At 39.3% G+C, this 16,002-nt stretch overlaps 1 long non-coding RNA gene across 1 annotated transcript in view; it reads right to left on the bottom strand.

Moving 5' to 3' along the window:
• Positions 1 to 7,860, bottom strand: part of LOC132405138 (uncharacterized) — a 34,908-nt gene extending 27,048 nt beyond the window's left edge. The window contains exon 1 of the long non-coding RNA XR_009515773.1: positions 7,721 to 7,860. This is a non-coding gene — a long non-coding RNA (uncharacterized LOC132405138). The remainder of the gene's footprint in view (positions 1 to 7,720) is intronic.
• Positions 7,861 to 16,002: the final 8,142 nt, after the last annotated feature.

The following is a 16,002-nucleotide window of genomic DNA, read 5'->3' as shown; positions in this document are numbered from 1 at the left end:
AGTCTCTGTACCAAAATGTTAGTGCAAGAGCAACTACTGACAACTTCCCTCGAGATGACGCTGATAAGTGGCAACTCTATGCGTGCAGCTCCGAAGGAAATCATCAAAAGTTCCCGTTTAGGTCCACTACAGCTGAAATCCACGGTCACGGCCATGCGTAAGTCAGTGAACAACATTGTTTTAACATCTATTGACTGTCTATTGATCCTCTAAATTGATGGGCCCACTGATGGCAGACCTAAGTCATGAGTGTAGTTCCCTTTCAAGAAAACGGAAGCATACAGGGGTATGGGTATGATTAAAACACAGAGGCCTTAGATCCTCACTCCATATTACCCTGATAGTGAATGTACAGTCTCTGGAAACTAGAACTAAGACCACAGAAAAAGATTGCAGTACCAAAGGGACATCAGGGACTGCTGTGTACTTTGCTTGATAGAAAAATGGCTCACCCCCGTGATTTTGGTCACTGTGATACAGCCTGTTGGCTTCACCATTCTCCAGAAAGACAGGTCAGTGAGACTTTTCAAAGTAGAGGAGGAGGAGTATGCTTTATGATTATCTCATCTTGGTGCATAGGCTCTGTCTCAGTTCTGCTCGCCCGATCTGGAATATCTATTTGGTCATCCATTTCGTCTTCCAAGGGAATTTCCTGCCGTTATCCTGGTAGCAGTGTACATTCCACCTCAGGCCAACATCAGCCAGGCACTGAAGACTTTGAGCACCTTGATTAGAAGTTATGAAACAACACATCCTGGTGCCTTCCTTAACACTACAGGGAACTGCAACCAGGCCAGCTTTAAGAGGCCTCTGAACAACTTCCACAAACATATCATCTGTGGAACCAGAAGAACCAAAGCACTTGACCACAGTTATATCACCATCAAGAACACTTACCATGACATCCCATGACCTCACTTTGGAAGGCATGATCACCGAGCTGTACTTCTACTTCTAGCACATCGGCAGATGCTAAAGAACACAGCACCAGTGGTAAAAACCAAGGAGATATGGTCAAGGGTGGTGAATGAGTGCTTACAGGACTGCTTTGAATCAGTGGACTGGTGAATATTCAGAGATTCATCTTTAGACCTGAATGAATGGCCACATTTGTCACTGAACTCATCAAGACCTGCATGGTTAGATGTGTGCCTTCGAGGACATTCTGGACACATTCAAACCAAAAGCCTTGGGTGAACCGGGAAATTCATAATCTGCTGCAAGCTGGATCCGTGGCATTCAATGCCAGTGATCCAGAACTATACAAGAAGTCCAGGTACAACCTATGGAAGGCTATTGTAAAGTAAAAAACAATTCAGATTGATGTTAGTGACAGAATTGGGTGCACATCAACTATGGCAGAGTTTGCAGGCCATTACTTCCTACAAGGTAAAACTTAGCAGCATGATGTTTCACTCCCAGATGAGCTAAATGCCTTTATGCACTCTTTGATAGGAAGAATCAAACTTCACTGCAGCATCTAGTGACCCTGTGTTCTCTGTCTTAGAGGCTGACATCAGGACATCTTACACGAGGGTGAAACCTTGCCAGGCATCATGCCGTGATGGTGTAGCCGAAAGCTTGTGCAACTGCCTGATGGAAGTGTACAAGGACATCATTAGCCTCTCACTACTGCAGTCAGAGTTTCCCACCTGCTTCAAAAGGGCAAAAATCATACCAGTGCCCAAGAAGAACAGGGTGATCTGCTTCAATAATTCTCACCCGTTGGACTATGATGAAGTGCTTTGAGAGATTGGCCATTGCCAGAATCAGCTCCGCTCAAAGCAAGGACATGGACCCACTGCAATTTGCCTATTGCCACAATTGGTCTATAGTAAATACAATCTCACTGCCTCTACTTGGCCTTGAAGCACCTGGATAACATCAGTACCTACGTCAAGCTGCTGTTTATTGATTACAGCCCAGAGTTAAACACAATCATACCCTCAGTTCTAATCAACAAACCCCAAAACCAGAGCTTCTGGACCTGTCTCCGCAACCAGATCCTTAACTTCCTTACTGAGAGACTATATTCAATGCAGATTGGAAATAACATCTCCTCCTAGCTGACAATACACACTGATGCCACACATGGATGCATGCTTACAATACTGCACAACTCTCTACACCCACGGTTGTGTGGCTAGGCAAAGTTCCAATGCCATCTGTAAAGTTGCCGATGACACAATTATTTTGTTGGCACTATTTTGGATGGTGATGAGGAGGCATGCAGGAGAGCTTGTCAGCTGGGTGAGTGGTGTTGAAACAATAACCCTGCACTTGATGACAGAAAGACCAAGGAACAGATTGTGGACTTCAGGAAGGGGAAGTCGAGGGAACACACACTTGTCCACATCAAAAAGCTGGCAGTCAAAGGAGTGAGTAGTTTCAAGTTGCTGTGTGTCAACATCTCTGAAGATCTATCCCCAATCCAACATATTAATGCAATTATGAACAAGACATGACAGCAGATCTCTTTCATTAGGAGTTTGAAGAGACTTGGTATGTCACCAAAGACTCTAGCAAATTTCTACAGATGTACCGTGAAGAGCATTCTAACTGGTTGTATCACTGTCGGGTCCTGAGAAGCCACTGCACAAGATTTGAAAAAGCTTCAGAAAGTTGTAAACCCAGTCAGCTCCATCACTAACCTTCCAGCATCGAGGACACCTTCAAAAGGTATGCCTCCAAAAGGGGGCATCAGTCATTAAGGTCCATGATGACCCATGACATGCCCCCTTCTCATTGCTACCATCAAGGATGAGGTACGGGAGCTTGAAGCCACACACTCAGAATTTTAGGAACAGCTTCTTCCCCACTGCAATCAAATTTCTAAATGGACAATGAACCCATGTATGCTACCTCATTATTTTTTGTTCTCTTTTTACTCTACTTATTGAACTTATGATATATATTTCTTATTGTAATTTATAATTAGTTTTATTATGTTTTGCAAATTACTGCTACTGTAATCAATCCACAGCAGATACCATCTCATTGGCTCTTCACACAATCTTGGAACATCTGGATAGCAAAGATGCATACATCAGGATGCTCTTTATCGACCACAGCTCAGTATTCAATACCATCATCACCTCAAAACTAATCAATAAGCTCCTATGCCTTGGCCTCAATACCTCCTTGTGCAATTGGATCCTGAATTTTCTGACTTCCAGATCCCAGTCAGTTCAGTTGCCATAACAACAACCTCTTACTCAACGTCAGCAAGACCAAAGAGCTGATTATTGTCTTCTTTTTGTCAATCAATCTTTTTATTAATTAAATAAAAGTGTGCGTGTCTCTCTCTCTCTCTCTCTCTCCCTCTCTCTCTCTCTCTCTCTCTCTCTCTCTATATATATATAAACAAGAGGAGAATTATCTCAAATATCTATATCAATAGCAATTCATATAAAAGGTAAAATAAACATTATCAGGAGCATACATAGTATTAATCTAATAGTATGTAATAATGAAGAAGATAATTGATTCTCCTGTTATCCATAGTTATGAATGTACCACAGCTCTGAGGGGCCAAAGGGTGCGGGGTAGCCCCTTCCTTTGTGAGAATCACAAGATCACTATTGATTTGGGTCAGGAGACCCAGGAAATGAGAGAGAGACATACAGAATGTCTCGTTCCCTGGCGATATAAAGCTACGGGACACGGCCATTGTCTCTTGAAGACGAACTTGTGTATTGCAATACTGTGCTACGTGGAAGCCCTCAGGCAAATTGGGCTGATTGAGGGAGGGATTGCATCACCCCCAACCTGATTGACATCTGAGACCCTGTGAGTCAGGATAAAAGAGGGTCTGTGGGAACAGCCCCTCAGATGCACCAGAAGAAACGCTAGCGATCCCGTAATAGCGGAAGCCAGTAGGGAAGAGGCCACGTGCGTTCGGTTCCATTTGCCCCGGAACCAGTGGCTCTTATCACGGGAGACTGACTTTTAGCTAACAATGGGGAAACCAACTCCCCACGACTCAAAGGATTGGCATCATAAAAGAACCGGGCAAGTTTAACCCGTCTCTCTCTAAAACCCAAAACACTGCAGCTTAACAGTGACTTTTATATTTCCATCGGACAATACATTATCCCCTAGACAATGATAGATCTATTTCTTATTGATTATTATTATACCTGCACTCTTAGATTTAGTATTGGCGACGTATATTATCTGTATGTTTGCATTGATCTTATTTTTGTGTCTCTTTATCAATAAATACTGTTAAAAATAGTACCATCAGACTTCAACGGACCTCTCTATCTTTGCTAGTAAGTGACTCAGTTACGGGGTTCATAACACTGTGAAAAGAAGAAAAAAGATATAGAAACTTTTATTATTTTAATATACATAAAAAACCCCACTAAACAAAAAAAACAACAAAAGAAATTAGAGGGAAAAAAGGGAACTGGGCATCTCAAACTGAGAGTGAAAGCAAAAAAAAAGAAAAATTATCTGATCAAGTGCAACATTTCAAGGAGGTAACTGTAAGAGCCATTAATGATAATGTCATAGGACACCATTTATAAAGTACTTGTTGCGTGTACTCAATTAATGGAAGAAAGTTATAGTTATACAGGTCCTTAAAATCTTTGGTAATTTTAAAACCAAAATAAGTGAAGTTATTTTTAGCAATACTAAAAGGAATTTGGTCATATTGATCCAAATAGTTGTTAATAGGAAATAACTCACATTTGCACAAATTTAATTTATATCCAAAAAAACTATTAAATTCAGAAAATATAGATAAGATGGAAGGAATAGATTTCTTAGGATCTGAAATATAAACTAACAAGTCATCCGCATACAGCGAAACCTTATGCACTTTATCTCCTCTCTTAATACCTTGAACCTTACTGAAGTCCTGAAGAGCAATAGAAAGATGTTCTAGAGCCAGGTTGAATAACAATGGACTAAGAGGACAACCCTGCCAGGTACCTCTGTATAGCCTAAAATAATGAGATATTTGATTTTTAGTTATAACTGCCACCATAGGAGCTTGATAGATCAGCTTAAATGGAAATAAAACCTGGACCAAAATTAAATCTTTCTAAAACCTCAAATAAATAGGGCCATTCTACCCTATCAAAGGCTTTCTTTGCATCAAGGGAAACAATACATTCAGATTCTTTAGATGGAGAGGAATGAATAATGTTCAATAATCTCCAAATATTAAAAAATGAGTATCTATTTTTAATAAATCCAGTTTGATCCTTAGAAATAACCTTAGGTAAAATATTATCAAGCCTGTTAGCCAAAATCTTAGAAATAATTTTAGAATCCACATTTCATAAGGCAATTGGTCTGTAAGAGGCAAACTCAGAAGAATTTTTGGGGGGGGGGGAATTAATGAATTTGATGCCACATAGAATGTTTTCGGGAGGGTCCCAGAAGATATAGAATCAGTGAAAATTTGGCATTAATGAGATGTAAATATTTCAGTAAAGTCTTAAAAATTTCTACTGTAAATTCATCCAGTCCCAAAGCTTTACCTGATTGAAAAGAAGATATAACTCTTGCTATTTTCTCTCAATTAATGGGTGCATCTAATGTATTCATATCTTGGGTAGAGATTTTGGGTATATTCAATCCTTGCAGAAATTCATTCATAAAAGTAGTGTTGTCTGGAAAATCAGATTTATAAAGATTAGAGTAGAAGTTCAAAAATGCCTTATTAATTTTCTGATGATCTGATGGTTCAGTTCTATCAGTTCTTCGTGTTTTCAAAATCTGCCTTCTAGCCATAGTTGCTTTGAGTTGAGCAGCCAACAATTTACCTGACTTATCTCCATGTATATAAAATTGACTTTTAGATTTCAAAAGTTGCTGCTCAATGGGATAAGTCAATAGCAAGTCATGCTGTGTTTGAAGTTTCACCCTTTCCTTATATAAATCTTCAGTAGGTGACTCTGAATAAACTTTATCTATTTCTTTAATCCTGTTAGTAATCACTAAAAGCTCCACTTTTATTTTCCTTCTTAAAGCTGCTGAATATGAAATTATCTGTCCCTAAGATTTCATCACATCCCAAATAACCAAATTTGACATAACCCCAATTGTATTTAATTCAAAAAATAGAGAGATTTACTCTTTAATAAAAGTTAAAAGTGCTGAATCATGGAGCAGTGCAGCACTAATTCTCCACTGAGATGCATTCCATGTATTATCAGAAAGCTTCAGTGTTAGTCTCATAGGCACATGTTCCAACAATGCAATAATGTCATACACACAATCAGCAACAATAGACACCAATCACGTATCTAACAGAAAACAATCAATTCTTGAATATTTATGACGTACATGTGAAAAAAAGACAAATCCTTATCTTTAGGATAAAGAAATCTCCAAATATCAACCAAACCGTATTCTAGTAAAAAGGAATTAATACAGGATGCAGCCTTATTAGGAAGGCACAGATTGGTTGATGACCTATCAATTGAGGGATTGAGACAACAATTAAAGTCACCACCCATAATCAATTTATATTCATTTAAATTAGGTAATGCAGAAAATAACCTCTTAAAAATACGGGGTTATCTACATTAGGTGCATACACACACACCAAAGCCACCTCTTGACCACATAACAAGCCAGTAGCAATTAAGTATTCTCCAATTGAATCAGTGACAGTATTAAAATGGACAAAAGAGACTTTAAAATTAAAAAAGACACCTCTCTAATTGTAGTTACTGATGAAGAGTGAAACTGAGAGCCCCTCCAAAATTTAAAAAAATAGTTTTCATCTTCAGTACGGATGTGGGTCTCTTGCGCAAAAATAATATCGGCTTGAAGTGTTTTAAATTTCTTAAAGATCTTCCTATGCTTAATAGGTTGATTCAAGTCATGCAGGTTCCAGGAAATTATATTAATTTTATTAACATCCATACTAAGACTTTAATGTAAGGATTTATAAAATAAATTAGCGCGCCGACACAAACCAAACCCGCAGGGAAGAACAAATTGTGGATTCGATCAGAGAGAAAAAAAACAACATAATTGACAGGAAAACCTGTCTGGACTGCCCAGTTGAAAAAACCCCTCTCCCCCCAAAGCCAGAAAAAAAAACATCCAATAGGTGGACAGCACGCTAAACTAAACACCCTAAACCCTTTGTCTCTAATAGGCAGACTCTTTTAAAAAAAACTTATATACTGACATCACTGACTAAAGACGTAACATCAGATACGTTAAAAAAGAGAAATTCCAAGTATTTTTATATTATGTCTAACAGAGGTTAGAACATAGCTAACAGCAGCCATCTTAAATTCATTTAATAAAAATTGATCATATATTCAAAAAACATAGATCCAACCAAATAATATATTATGACTGATATTAAACTCTTACAAATCCTAAAGGAAGAAGAAAAAATATAAAACAGCCCAAACAATGTCTGGACTGACATAGAACATAAATTGAACTTTCAACGCTTCAGCTGCAAACAACTCTCAGCTAAAGATTAAATATGATACTATGTCTAATAGATATTAGAACATAATTAACAGCTGCCATTTTTAATTCATTTAATAAAAATTGATCATACATTCAAAAAAGATAGATCCAAGCAAATAATATGTTACAACTGGTGTTAAATTCTTACAAATCCTAAAAAAAAGAGTCAAAGCGATGTCTGTGCATACATAGAATGTAGATTGAACTTTCAACGATTCAGCTACAAATGACTCTCAGCTAAGGATTAAGTGTTGGAGTTGCTTACACGACAGTAGTTAAGTTAGTTGACAAATTTCCAAGCCTCCTCTGGGGAATCAAGTTGTTTTGGATGGACGTTAGGTGGAAAAATTATCAAACGAGCTGGATAATGCAGAGGGACAACAGTTCTTCTTCTAAGTCTCTTATAGGCAGCTCATGGAGTAAGACGCATGTTGCCTCTACTCCTTCCTTTTATAAGCTACTTTAAACTTTTGTTTACACTTTGAAGATTCATTACTTTCAGTGAAGGATTTACAATTTAATTACAATGGCTGGAACCCAAACTGGTATGGAATTAAGACGTATCAAAATTGTTTCTGAAACTGAACAAGCTGAACAAACAAAGGAGGCAGAGGAAGCCTTTACTCCAGAAAGAATGTTTTCTTTGATGCAAGATATTAATACCAAGATCAGAATGGTGGACTCTAAAATTGATAAACTAACAAATGCTAATGAAAAGCTTGAAAAAACTATCTCTGCTGTACAGGAATCTTTGAGGAATCTGGAATCTCAATATCAAACACTTAAGAAGGACACCTAGAATTGGAAGACAACAGGAGACAATACGTCAAGTGATTAAAGAACAGGAATTAAAGATTTCTAACATGGAAAAGAAAATTGTTGAGGTTTCTTTGGAATTATCAAGAATTAAGTAGAAAGCAATTGATCTGGAAAGCAGAAGTCAAAGAATGAATTTACGTATTCATGGGTTTGCCTGAAAACATGGAAACCAGTGAGCCATTAAAGTGTTTTTTTACAGATATGTTTTACTCACTTTTTAGTGTGATACTCAAAACTTCTCTGTTAATAGATAGAGCTCACCGAATCCCCCGCCCGAAGCCGGTCGAGATGAAGCTGCATTCGGTGATTCTATGTCTGCATTACTTTGCTACTAAAGAAGCAATTCTTCAAGATGCTAGGAAGCAAGGGAAGCTAACTTATAACAGAGTAGAGTTTCATATAGTTGAAGATTTTGCCCCTGAGGTTTATGCAGAAAGAATTAAATATCAGGAAGTGATGGCTGAACTTTATACGATTATTGTCTTCGGGGAAAGAAACCAGAGGACCATGAACCAGTCCTTATTGGAGGATCAGGGATGGAGGAGGTCAACAACTTTAAATTCCTTAGTATTATTATTTTATAGGACCTGTCCTGGGCCTAACACCCAAGAGTAATTATAAAAAAGCATGGCAGTGCCTCTACTTCATTAGGAGTTTGCGAAGATTTTCATGACATCTAAAACTTTGACAAACATCTGTAGATGTGTAGTGAGAGTATATTGACTAGGTGCATCACAGCCTGGTTTGAGAATAGCAATGCCTTTGAACGGAAAATCCTGCAAAAAGTAGTGAGTATGGCTCAGTCCCTCCCTACCATTGAGCGTATCTATATGAAACATTGTCACAGGACAGTGCATCCGTCATCTGGGTCCCCCACATGCTCTCTTCTCACTGTTGCAATTAGGATGAAGGTACAAGAGGACTCACACAATAGACAATAGACAATAGGTGCAGAAGTAGACCATTCGGCCCTTCGAGCCTGCACCACCTTTCTGAGATCATGGCTGATCATCTACTATCAATACCTGGTTCCTGTCTTGTCCCCATATTCCTTGATTCCCCTATCCATAAGATACCTATCTAGCTCCTTCTTGAAAGCATCCAGAGAATTGGCCTCCACTGCTTTCTGAGGCAGTGCATTCCACACCCCCACAGCTCTCTGGGAGAAGAAGTTTTTCCTTAACTCTGTCCTAAATGCCCTACCCCTTATTCTTAAACCATGCCCTCTGGTACTGGACTCTCCCAGCATCTGGAACATATTTCCTGCCTCTATCTTGTCCAATCCCTTAATAATCTTATATGTTGCAATCAGATCCCCTCTCAATCTCCTTAATTCCAGCGTGTACAAGCCCAGCCTCTCTAACCTCTCTGCGTAAGACAGTCCGGACATCCCAGGAATTAACCTTGTGAATCTACGCTGCACTTCCTCTACAGCCAAGATGTCCTTCCTTAACCCTGGAAACCAAAACTGTACACAATACTCCAGGTGTGGTCTCACCAGGGCCCTGTACAAATGCAAGAGGATTTCCTTGCTCTTGTACTCAATTCCATTTGTAATAAAGGCCAACATTCCATTAGCCTTCTTCACTGCCTGCTGCACTTGCTCATTCACCTTCAGTGACTGATGAACAAGGACTCCTAGATCTCTTTGTATTTCTCCCTTACCTAACTCTACACCGTTCAGATAATAATCTGCCTTCCTGCTCTTACTCCCAGTTTCAGTTTCTTACTCCTCATCTATCAAGCTCTTGAACAAAAGGAGGTAAATTCACTCAACTTCATTGCCCCCAAAATTGCAATGTTCCCACAACCAATGGACTCATTCTCAAGGTCTCTTCATCTCATGTTCTCAATATTTATTGCTTATTTATTTCTTTATTTTGGTATTTGCACAGCTTGTTTCATTTGTACAGTGGTTGAATGTCCAGGTCCGAGCAATCGTCCATTGATTCTGCTATGGTTATTATTCTATGTATTTATTGAGTATTCCTGCAAGAAAATGAAAATTGGGGTTGTATATGGTGACATATGTGTACTTTGGTAATAAATTTCCTTTGAAATTTGAACTTATTTTACAATATATGTCAGTAATATTAAACCTGCTACTGATTCTGATTTAGTGGAAGATGTTTTAACAAACTGAACAATTTTTTTTCAGTGTTGTATACAAAAATAGCATTTGGTATATAAAGTTCAAGAAAGGCACTCATGTTTAGTTGTTTCAACATACCATTTTGTAGACACCATTGGAGATATTGTAATTAACAGAGCATCATAGGAACTTTAGCTGGGCACTACCTTCAGAGTAAGGGCTTTAAAATGTAGCCTATTAGTTTTGGAGACAGAAAAACAGTGGAAGAGGCAGAATAGGCACCATTTTCAGATAGGCCAGGAGACTTGCTTGATGTGGAGAGACAGGAAGATGAATCATGACTGTTCCAGAGCAGTCAAACAGCTCCAGATTAGGTCTTAGAAGAATTGCAACTCATTTGGATCAGATATGGAGGGATAATTGTCAATCGGTTTATATGGAAAACGTTGCCTCAAAGTAAAATGCACAGAGACAGAATAAATATATTGGATCTCTTTTCCCCTGTTTGTTGTTCATTATCAAAGGGGTGGAGTAACATATATGGCATTTGCCATTTTGATTATGTGCCACTTTAAAGTTTACACCATATTACTGACTCTTTACTGCAACAATAGAAATCTACTGTATGTAGAAAGTTGGTTACCTCTGCACAGCAAGGACAAAGGGCAATTTTGTCTGAGCTTTCTATAAATACATTTAACACTTTGTTAACTTAATTTGTGTGCTTTTCTTCATTATCCTGAGGAAGGACTGGAATAGACTCTAAGAGAATACCCAGTGAGGAGAGTTTATCAGAAGCACCATTACTCTTTTTCATGAATTCTCATGGTGCAACAATTCACTTAAGCTTCTTGACTTTGCCATGTAACAAACCCTTCTCCATAAGAGGGCCAAGATCTGCCTTGTCATATCAGATTATAAAGTCCACAAATCTTTTTAAACCTTGTTTCGTGTTGCAGTCCACATTATTAGAAGTCAAACTTTCTCCTGAATTCTCAAAGATCTTCTCGATGGTTTGACTGTCCAACACAGTAACATCAGTAAGAAGGATATTAGTAGCATCATATCCATACTACCAAAAAATAGCCTTTAAAACAAATTCTAATTTCTAGATCTTGCTTTGTCACCATCCAGTTTACAATCTTGTCGATGCTCACCCAGGACATTTACTTTCAGTCACCACCATGCTTTCAGGCACTGAGTTCCAAATCACTTTCACTCTTTGAATGAAGTTTATTTCCCCAACTCTGAATGTGACAGAATGGTGCAGCTGACGGATCTGTAAATGACAGCTCCAGGTTCAATCCTGATCTTTTGCACTTTCTGTTTGTACTTGGCATTCTCTTTCCATGACTGTGTGATTTTGCTTTCTGCTGGATGGCCTACTTTCTTCTCTTATTCCAGGCTGAATTAGTTGCTGTAAGTTGCCCTGAGGGTGTAAATGAGTGGAAGGGTCAGGAAGAAGTTAATGGGAATGTGCATTAATGTGGGTTGGTGCTTGATGGTTAAAGCATATCTAATGGGCCAAAGCCTGCTGTGTTGCCTTTATGGCAGTTATTTAGTTTATAATATTTTTGCTTAGTAATTCATTTGTTAGCATTTTCTAGTTAAAGTTAGGATTGTTTAAAGTAAATTCGTTGTCTGATATATCATGGCATGCGATGACATCACATCCAGTTTCGCCGCGTCTTGTGGGAAAATACCAGTTTGGAGAAACTGGAAGCAGGGGGCTGACATGTGCGATATCAGCGCAAGGAAAGTTGTCTTTCTACGCACTAGAAACATAGTGAAGCAACGCTGTAAGTTCATGAGATAATCGATATGTTGAATTAAAATGTTAACGCTGATTCTGTTAAAAGTAATGATGGTTGATAAGGTTTATGTTTTTGTTAGTTAAAGAGTTGCGGATAGTTTGTGTTGAAGTGTGTTTAAAGCAGTCAATGGCGTAGGTAGATTCTGACTGTATGCTGCACTTTAATGTAATGTAGTTGTTGTAGTTTTACTTTTGCAAGTATTTACGATGTAAATGTAATATCAAGAAGGAAACAAATGCTGTACAAATTTTGTATTGTTTTATCAACAGTTTTCATCATACATTAATGAGGAAGAGTGAACAGTAAATGGTTAATCTTGCTGTGATCTTGTTTTCATTGACCACGGTTTACCTCGGTGTTTTAGTTCGGCATTCTGTTACACTCGAGCGAGAACACTGCACCTGCTCCTATATCATATGAGGCTAGGATATTCTGTCAGCTCAGCCATTTATGCACACTGGCATTTGATCTTGCAGCCATGGGAAGTAATTCCATCCTGTCCATCTGCTTAGATCTCTTACAAATTTAGACAACCTGATAAAATATCAGCTTTAGTCTTCAACATGGTAAAATTCTCCTCATAACTAGAATCCACAGCTTCTATATTCTATGCTTCTGCCAAAGAAGACAATAGTTAAATCTGTTTGTTTGCCAGCTTATCTATATCTTGTCACATCCATGGATTCAGCAGTGCAGTAGATAGGGCAATTGCGCCTGTGAACATGCAAGTGTCAGCTGATTATTATTTCGTTGTGATAGTAGTTAACTCCATATTTTTCATTGGAGTGCTTGTCAAGACTTGGACACAGCACAGCAAAGCTTCGCTGCCTGTTTGCATTCGGCCTTGCCTGAGAAATTGGACTGTCAAGTCAACTGACTCTGAAGACGAACGGTACTCATTTTATATTTTAGTTGTTCTTTTCAGCCGCAATGTAGGCTTCATCTTTTTCCACTTGAGAGCTTTAGTTAGTGGCCCTGTTCAGCCTAGTGTTTATTGTTTTCTTTTCCCTTTTAACACTATTCACATTAAAGTCTGTGAAAGCACATTAAAGTGCTTCAGTGTCTCTCACTCCGCACTTGGACCATGTCCAAACCTGGTGACATATCTTCATGTTTACATAGTCTCTTTATTTCTTTGCACGTGTCCATATCCTTCCACGTACCATTATTTGTCATACCTCACCAAATGGAACGTATATAGCTCCTTGCTAACAATCTATTACATGCATCTGAGCATCCATTTGCTAATGCAAATATCTAATCAGCCCATCATGTGGCCGCAACTCAATGCATAAAAAGAAACATAGTCAGGTAGTTCAATTGTTGTTCAGACCAAATATCAGAAATGTGATCTAAGTGACTGACTGTGGAAAGATTGTTGCTGCCACACAGGGTGGTTTGAGTGGCTCAGAAACTGCTGATCTCCTTCAATTTTCATACACAATGGTCTCTCGAGTTCACAGAGAATGGTGTGAAAACAAAAAAATAAACATCCAGTGAGCAGCAGTTCTGTGGGAAAAATGTCTGGTTAATGAGGGAGGTCAGAGTAGAATGGCCAGAATGATTCAAACAAACTGGAAGGTGACAGTAACTCAAATAACCACACATTACAATATTGGTGTACAGAGGAGTACCTCTGAACACACATGTTGAACCTTGAAGTGGATGGGCTACAGCAGCAGAAGACAATGATGTACGATGGGAAGTATTTTGACTGGGTACATCACAGCCTGGTATGAAGGCTCCAATACATAGGTTTGCAAAGGCCATTAGAGGGTTGTAGACTCAGCCAGCTCCATCACTGGCACAACCCTACCCAAGGAGGAAGGGTTGTGTCCATGATGGAGGACGGAGGAGGTGTAGAAGACTGAAGACCCTCACTCAATGATACAGCAACAGTTTCTTCCCCACTGTTGTCAGTTTTCTCAACTAGTCATGAACTCATGAGCACTATTCATTATTCCTTTGTATTGCACTGAGTATCAATATTGTATTTATAGTCATCTTTGTGCCATTGCTCTGTACTGCTGCCAGTCTGAGGATTATCACCTCATCATGCTGGAGAAAGTAGTGAGTTCCTGAGATCCTGACAGAAATGCTGTCTGGAGTTTAGCCATCTTGTGTTTAGTTCCTGGTAGGGTCACCCATGGAGTTAAGTTTAAGAGGGAGGTTCTATACAAAAATCGATCCAACCAGGACCTCGACAGTGGAGCTGGTGAAAGATGATGACACATCACAATGGCAGTGAAGGCGGAGGATGGCTGCACCAGTGAAGTGTCCCCAGTTGTCTTGCATTCCTTGAAACTGGATTCAGAGCCTGCTCTGTCAAGGGCTATGGGGTGGTTGTCCATGCATCAGCCTCCCTTCATTAAACAAAGTCATGCACAGGTGATCTCCAATAAGGAAATCTGCCCTAACATCCTGGGACATCCCCTTACAAAAATATTATACCTAACTCGAGTGATCACTCTCCTACTGCTGATGCAACCACCAAATTTTACATCACGTAAATCAATGATAACAGTTCTGATTCTGATTCTGCAATATTCTTGCTGTCTATTTTATTCCTGCATTATGATCCACATGCCATATCTGGCATTTGCAATAGTTAAGAAGAAACATTGACTTACACGAAAGCCACAATAAAAAATGTCCTGGGCTGTTTCCCGTGGCACTGCTGGAAAGCCGTTTTGTCTGGTGTTCTGCAGTGATTTGGTTTCAATATATTTTCAGGAAGGAGAAGGAAGAAACTGAAAACACATTAGGTATTTGCACAGAGAAACTGATTTAATTTGTGCTTGCGTGTTCAGATAGATGCTGATTTAGTTTATAATGAGATGATTGAGTTACTTACCCAAATTAGAGGGGGCAGCCTGTTGTTGTGGTGCCTCCTGCCTTGGCAGACAAATTTAATTTGTACTTGAGTGCTGTATTATTTATCTTGATTGAGCAATGATGTGACAGATCGTACTACCATCCCTTTCCCGTTCTGATTTGGTGATGTCTTGCTGTACTTTCTTTCACATATTATATCCAATTGTCTTTTGCACTAAGCACACTCAGCCCTCAAGCTGACCTCAACCTTGTGCTTCATAAGATCCAGCATCTCTTTGCAAGATCCAAAGATCGTCATCTTATCACGGTGGGGAGGGTTCTGAGTTCCTGAGACCCTGAGACTGATGCTGTCTGGAATTTAGTCATCTGGTGTTCAGTTCCTGGTAGGGACACCCATGGGTAATCAATTCAAGGTGCAAGTTCCAGACAAAGAGAGATCCAACCAAGACCTGAGCTGTGCTTTAATAGGGGATTGCTTTGTCAAACAGCTCCGCTCCATCCACCAAGAGCAGAATTTCCTATTGGCCAACCATTTTACTTCCTATCCCCATTCCCATTCCAATATGTCGATCCATGGCCTCTTCTTTTGCCATGATGACGTCACTCTCAGGGTGCAGAAGCTACACCTCATATTCCATCTAGGTAGCTTCAAATCTGATTTCTCCTTCCAGTAATTTTTTTAGTACCTCCCCTTTCTCTCTTCTTCTATTCCACAATCTGGTCCCTTTCCTACCTATCACCACCTCCTGATACACCTCCTTCTTCACTTTCTCCCATGGTCCACCCTTCTCTCCTAACAGGTTTCTCCTTCTCCAGCTGTTTACCTTTCCCACCCACCTGGCTTCATCTATTACCTTCTGGCTAGTCCTCCTTCCCCTCCGCCCCACCTTTTTATTCTCTTCCCTTCCTTTCCAGTCCTGAAGAAGTGTTTATTCATTTCCATAGATACTGCCTTACCTGCTGATATCCTCCAGCATTTTATGGGTT

This window comes from Hypanus sabinus, chromosome 15 (assembly GCF_030144855.1).
Source record: "Hypanus sabinus isolate sHypSab1 chromosome 15, sHypSab1.hap1, whole genome shotgun sequence".
Taxonomy (NCBI): Eukaryota; Metazoa; Chordata; class Chondrichthyes; order Myliobatiformes; family Dasyatidae; genus Hypanus; species Hypanus sabinus.
Note: the sequence above shows the minus strand (reverse complement) of the source record. Positions and strands in the feature narration are given on the sequence as shown.